The sequence below is a fragment of the Nymphalis io genome, chromosome 22 (assembly GCF_905147045.1).
Source record: "Nymphalis io chromosome 22, ilAglIoxx1.1, whole genome shotgun sequence".
Classification (NCBI taxonomy): Eukaryota; Metazoa; Arthropoda; class Insecta; order Lepidoptera; family Nymphalidae; genus Nymphalis; species Nymphalis io.
This window is the reverse complement of record NC_065909.1, coordinates 112,501-120,000: the sequence shown is the minus strand read 5'-3', so window position 1 is coordinate 120,000 and position 7,500 is coordinate 112,501. Positions and strand designations below refer to the sequence as shown.

The window sequence follows — 7,500 nt, the reverse complement described above, 5'->3', positions numbered from 1 at the left end:
CGTCGTAAAATGTAAACTTCGATTCCACAATACACGAACGTACCGCGTTAATTTTTTCACATTTCGAAGATATTATATTATCGTTCTGTTATAGTTCAAATTTAGTGATCGAATGAAATCACTCGGATATCGTTATCGTGTTCGATTCTAATGTTATTTTAAAATATTTCAGAAAAATAAAGTATGTTATCGTCGTAAAATGTAAACTTCGATTCCACAATACACGAACGTACCGCGTTAATTTTTTCACATTTGAAAGATATTATATTATCGTTCTGTTATAGTTCAAATTTAGTGATCGAATGAAATCACTCGGATATCGTTATCGTGTTCGATTCTAGTGTTATTTTAAAATATTTCAGATAAATAAAGTATGTTATCGTCGTAAAATGTAAACTTAGATTCCACAATACACGAACGTACCGCGTTAATTTTTTCACATTTTGAAGATATTATATTATCGTTCTGTTATATTTCAAATGCAATGATCGAATCTAGTGTCATTTTAAAATGTTTCAGATAAATAAAGTATGTTATCGTCGTAAAATGTAAACTTCGATTCCACAATACACGAACTTACCGCATTAATTTTTTCACATTTCAAAGATGTTATATTATCGTTCTGTTATAGTTCAAATTTAGTGATCGAATGAAATCACTCGGATATCGTTATCGTGTTCGATTCTAATGTTATTTTAAAATATTTCAGAAAAATGAAGTATGTTATCGTCGTAAAATGTAAACTTCGATTCCACAATACACGAACGTACCGCGTTAATTTTTTCACATTTTGAAGATATTATATTATCGTTCTGTTATATTTCAAATGCAATGATCGAATCTAGTGTTATTTTAACATATTTTAGATAAATAAAGTATGTTATCGTCGTAAAATGTAAACTACGATTCCACAATACACGAACGTACCGCGTTAATTTTTTCACATTTGAAAGATATTTTATTATCGTTCTGTTATAGTTCAAATGCAATGATCGAATGAAATCACTCGGATATAGTTATCGTGTTCGATTCTAGTGTAATTTTAAAATATTTCAGATAAATAAAGTATGATATCGTCGTAAAATGTAAACTTCGATTCCACAATACACGAACGTACCGCGTTAATTTTTTCACATTTGAAGGATATTATATTATCTTTCTGTTATAGTTCAAATGCAATGATCGAATCTAGTGTCATTTTAAAATGTTTCAGATAAATAAAGTATGTTATCGTCGTAAAATGTAAACTTCGATTCCACAATACACGAACTTACCGCATTAATTTTTTCACATTTCGAAGATGTTATATTATCGTTCTGTTATAGTTCAAATTTAGTGATCGAATGAAATCACTCGGATATCGTTATCGTGTTCGATTCTAATGTTATTTTAAAATATTTCAGAAAAATGAAGTATGTTATCGTCGTAAAATGTAAACTTCGATTCCACAATACACGAACGTACCGCGTTAATTTTTTCACATTTGAAGGATATTATATTATCTTTCTGTTATAGTTCAAATGCAATGATCGAATCTAGTGTCATTTTAAAATGTTTCAGATAAATAAAGTATGTTATCGTCGTAAAATGTAAACTTAGATTCCACAATACACGAACGTACCGCGTTAATTTTTTCACATTTTGAAGATATTATATTATCGTTCTGTTATATTTCAAATGCAATGATCGAATCTAGTGTTATTTTAACATATTTTAGATAAATAAAGTATGTTATCGTCGTAAAATGTAAACTACGATTCCACAATACACGAACGTACCGCGTTAATTTTTTCACATTTGAAAGATATTTTATTATCGTTCTGTTATAGTTCAAATGCAATGATCGAATGAAATCACTCGGATATCGTTATCGTGTTCGATTCTAGTGTAATTTTAAAATATTTCAGAAAAATGAAGTATGTTATCGTCGTAAAATGTAAACTTCGATTCCACAATACACGAACGTACCGCGTTAATTTTTTCACATTTGAAGGATATTATATTATCTTTCTGTTATAGTTCAAATGCAATGATCGAATCTAGTGTCATTTTAAAATGTTTCAGATAAATAAAGTATGTTATCGTCGTAAAATGTAAACTTAGATTCCACAATACACGAACGTACCGCGTTAATTTTTTCACATTTTGAAGATATTATATTATCGTTCTGTTATATTTCAAATGCAATGATCGAATCTAGTGTTATTTTAACATATTTTAGATAAATAAAGTATGTTATCGTCGTAAAATGTAAACTACGATTCCACAATACACGAACGTACCGCGTTAATTTTTTCACATTTGAAAGATATTTTATTATCGTTCTGTTATAGTTCAAATGCAATGATCGAATGAAATCACTCGGATATCGTTATCGTGTTCGATTCTAGTGTAATTTTAAAATATTTCAGATAAATAAAGTATGATATCGTCGTAAAATGTAAACTTCGATTCCACAATACACGAACGTACCGCGTTAATTTTTTCACATTTGAAGGATATTATATTATCTTTCTGTTATAGTTCAAATGCAATGATCGAATCTAGTGTCATTTTAAAATGTTTCAGATAAATAAAGTATGTTATCGTCGTAAAATGTAAACTTCGATTCCACAATACACGAACTTACCGCATTAATTTTTTCACATTTCAAAGATGTTATATTATCGTTCTGTTATAGTTCAAATTTAGTGATCGAATGAAATCACTCGGATATCGTTATCGTGTTCGATTCTAATGTTATTTTAAAATATTTCAGAAAAATGAAGTATGTTATCGTCGTAAAATGTAAACTTCGATTCCACAATACACGAACGTACCGCGTTATTTTTTTCACATTTCAAAGATATTTTATTATCGTTCTGTTATAGTTCAAATTTAGTGATCGAATGAAATCACTCGGATATCGTTATCGTGTTCGATTCTAATGTTATTTTAAAATATTTCAGAAAAATAAAGTATGTTATCGTCGTAAAATATAAACTTCGATTCCACAATACACGAACGTACCGCGTTAATTTTTCGGGGGTGGGGGTGGGAGGTTAGGGGGTTGGGGGGGAGTTCTTTGTTTTATTCCTTGCGACGGGGAGGGGGTTGATATTATATATAAAACATTAAATATAAAAATATTCGAAAAAAATACATCCGCCGTTATGAAGCGCCGAATGTCATATTCATCGTCCGGCATATACATAGAGTACGTTCGGTTCGAACGTCGAACGATATATATGAAAATATTATTTCGTGAGACGCGTCGCAACCGTTGAAGATAAGACTCTATCGAAAAGTTGTTTTCTTCTAGTATTGTATTATATTATAATGTATTGCTGCTGCCGCGGTCGTCGTCGTCGTAAGCTCGTCGCGGCGTTGTCGTTTTACAATAATAATATATTATACAAATAATGTGGAGAAATATACTTTTCGTTCTATAACTGTGCCGACCGACGGACGTACGTAAGTTGCTCTTTCTAAAGCGACTCCGGCGTCGTCATCGCTCCTCTCTCTACAAATTCATCGACATGATAACGTATGACGTTCTCGTGTAGATTTATTGTGGACCCCGATGTGTGGTGCGATGACGATGTCTTCGGAGATAAACGCGGCAGACGGAGTTTTTAAAAGATTCAGTACGTTCGTTTAATGCATATAGAAATGTATGCGAAACGGTCGTTCCTAAAACTCTTTATATTAACAAAAACTATCATGTACGAAAAATACATAACCCGAGTATCGGTACGAACACTCAAACACCGGGCGTCGATCCGAATGTTTCACGACACATATATCCGTTGAACAATAACATACGTGCACATCGTGTACGGAAGTGTTTCTAAAATGAACGATCTCGTTTCGAATATTCATATTCGTGACCGTCGAGTGTCATCTTAGAAGACGAATCGTCGTCGTCGTCGTCGTCGTGCTCTTCTCGGGCTACTTCGATGTCGTCGGTTATTTATCATTATTTATTATGATAATGAATGAAAAAAGTCAACCGTAAGAGTCTATCGCGTCTAACGCGATCGAATCGATACGGTACGACGAACCTCGTTTCGAAGCGACGACGAACGAAGACAACGTCGTCGTCGTCGTCGTCGTCGTCGTTGCTAGAAACGAGAATCGAGTTAAATGAGAGAGAAACTTACGGCGAAGGTGTCGCGTTCGCGCAAGCACGCACGGACGTGTCGTCGTCGTCGTCGAGAATAATCTATGTTAGCTCCCTGGTTGATCCTGCCAGTAGTTATATGCTTGTCTCAAAGATTAAGCCATGCATGTCTCAGTGCAAGCCGTATTAAGGCGATACCGCGAATGGCTCAATATATCAGTTTTGGTTCCTTAGATCTTACTCAGTTACTTGGATAACTGTGGTAATTCTAGAGCTAATACATGCAATCAGAACTCTGACCAGTGATGGGATGAGTGCTTTTATTAGATCAAAACCAATCGACGGAGGGCGTCTCGTCCGAAGTCGTTAATTTTGATGAATCTGGATAACTTTTGCCGATCGCATGGTCCAGTACCGGCGACGCATCTTTCAAATGTCTGCCTTATCAACTTTCGATGGTAGTTTCTGCGACTACCATGGTTGTCACGGGTAACGGGGAATCAGGGTTCGATTCCGGAGAGGGAGCCTGAGAAACGGCTACCACATCCAAGGAAGGCAGCAGGCGCGCAAATTACCCACTCCCGGCACGGGGAGGTAGTGACGAAAAATAACGATACGGGACTCTTTCGAGGCCTCGTAATCGGAATGAGTACACTTTAAATATTTTAACGAGGAACAATTGGAGGGCAAGTCTGGTGCCAGCAGCCGCGGTAATTCCAGCTCCAATAGCGTATACTAAAATTGTTGCGGTTAAAAAGCTCGTAGTTGCATTTGTGCGCCGCGCTGTCGGTGCACCGCATCCGCGGTGATACTGACACGTTTGCGGAGCATATCGTCGGTGAGCCGGCGGTAAAACGCCGGTTCAATATCAAAATCCTATCGCGGTGCTCTTCGGTGAGTGTCGAGGTGGGCCGACAATTTTACTTTGAACAAATTAGAGTGCTCAAAGCGGGCTCAAAATGCCGCTTGAATATTTCGTGCATGGAATAATAGAATATGATCTCGGTTCTATTTTGTTGGTTTTCAGAACTCCGAGGTAATGATTAATAGGGATAACTGGGGGCATTCGTATTGCGACGTTAGAGGTGAAATTCTTGGATCGTCGCAAGACGAACATCAGCGAAAGCATTTGCCAAAGGTGTTTTCATCAATCAAGAACGAAAGTTAGAGGTTCGAAGGCGATTAGATACCGCCCTAGTTCTAACCGTAAATATGTCATCTAGCGATCCGCCGACGTTACTACAATGGCTCGGCGGGCAGCTTCCGGGAAACCAAAGATTTTGGACTCCGGGGGGAGTATGGTTGCAAAGCTGAAACTTAAAGGAATTGACGGAAGGGCACCACCAGGAGTGGAGCCTGCGGCTTAATTTGACTCAACACGGGAAATCTCACCAGGCCCGGACACCGGAAGGATTGACAGATTAATAGCTCTTTCTTGATTCGGTGGGTGGTGGTGCATGGCCGTTCTTAGTTGGTGGAGCGATTTGTCTGGTTAATTCCGGTAACGAACGAGACTCTAGCCTGCTAAATAGGCGTCGTCATTTAGGTGTGCCCGATTTCGGTCGAGCAACTCACTGGCGGCGTATTAAAATTCTTCTTAGAGGGACCGGCGGCTTCGAGCCGCACGAGATTGAGCAATAACAGGTCTGTGATGCCCTTAGATGTCCTGGGCCGCACGCGCGCTACACTGAAGGAATCAGCATGTTCTCCCTGGCCTAGAGGCCCGGGCAACCCGTTGAAACTCCTTCGTGCTGGGGATTGGGGTTTGCAATTATCCCCCATAAACGAGGAATTCCTAGTAAGCGCGAGTCATAAGCTCGCGTTGATTACGTCCCTGCCCTTTGTACACACCGCCCGTCGCTACTACCGATTGAATGATTTAGTGAGGTCTTCGGACCGACACGCGGTGGCTTCACGGCCGTCGGCGTTGCTGGGAAGTTGACCAAACTTGATCATTTAGAGGAAGTAAAAGTCGTAACAAGGTTTCCGTAGGGGAACCTGCGGAAGGATCATTAACGTACGTTTATCTATCTCGAATTCTGTTTCGTCTCTGTGCGGATCGAGCTCTTCTCTGTATACGAGCGAGATAAACAGTGCAGCACGAAAGAGCAATGAGAGTGCCGATATACGACGATATAATAAAACAATAACAATAACAACAACCAAAAAGAATCATAATACGAAAAAATGCGAATTCGATCGGTGGATCGCATTATCGTTTCTCCGACGACGACGACGACGACTACGTCGTCTTCGTCTAGGCGTTCGTTGATATACGAGTCGTCATCGCCTTCGACGTTAGTATCATCACGTATGAAAATAACGATATTCGCAAAAAAATATATAAATACAATACGTATCGCTGAAGCGTCGTCATCGAATCGATATACGTATATATATTAAAACGTAGTATTATAAAAAGAGATACGAATATAACGATCGTCGTAAGACGTATGTAATCGTGTACTTTCAATTCGAATGTGGACGTCGTATGTACGCGGCGAACGTAACTAGCGAGAACGCTAGCTAACGAACATCGAAGTTGCACGCGTGCAGTCTTCACTCGTCGTTACCGTAGTCGTCTTCGTTATACCTGTGTACGTAGACCGGCAAGAATCCGCGCCGCGAGTCACATGTATAATATATATACGACACTGTATACGTTTCGAGTTCAAGACTCTCGTCGCTCTTCGTTTTCGTTTTCGTCTTTCGTTCTTCGTCTACGTCTACGTCTACGTCTACGTTACGCGTCGTCGTCTCCGTTCGATTACGAGTCTCGTCATCGTTTACATCGATCGGTCGTTATGTGAGTGTCGATTTGAATTCGTTTTTGAATTTAATATGATATCGATCCGTGGTGACGTCGATGTGTTTTCGTGTTTTGTGTTTTATGCGTTATATCATATTTTCATAGAGGCCTCGTGCTTTCGATCGATACGTGCGATGATGCGTTTCACACGCTCTCCTAGACGATGATACGATGATCGACGATCAGTCAGTCAGTCAGTCGATCGGTCAGTCGGCGGGGATACGAGAAGCGTCCGCTGAAAGTTTCGTTTGTTTTTTTCGTAAAATGAAATAAAACAAAATGCGGTTCGGCGTTCGTATGTCGTTCGGATGCGAGACGACGACTCCGAATATAATAAAAACGGGGTCGTTCAACGCGTCCCTTCTGATGTTTCGACGTCGGTTTCTCGAGGAAAGCACGATGTTGTCGTCTTTCGATAGCGCATCGTCATCTTCAAATAACGTATATTTTTTTTTAATTTTTTTTTTTTAATATTTTTTTTTTTTTTAATTTTTATTTATATACTGAAAAGAAATAAAAAAAGAAAAAAAAAAAAAATTTAAACAAACTAATATCACGGGCGTGTATAGAATCGCTTCAGTGATCGTAG

At 38.4% G+C, this 7,500-nt stretch overlaps 1 long non-coding RNA gene and 1 other non-coding gene across 2 annotated transcripts in view; one reads left to right on the top strand and one right to left on the bottom strand.

Annotated features, from left to right (window-relative positions):
• The window catches only part of LOC126777134 (uncharacterized), a 52,885-nt gene that overhangs the window by 22,330 nt on the left and 23,055 nt on the right, over positions 1-7,500 (bottom strand). The gene's annotated exons all lie outside the window — the stretch shown is intronic.
• Positions 4,215-6,117, top strand: LOC126777407 (small subunit ribosomal RNA). The gene has a single exon (XR_007670049.1). It is a non-coding gene; the product is annotated as a small subunit ribosomal RNA (ribosomal RNA).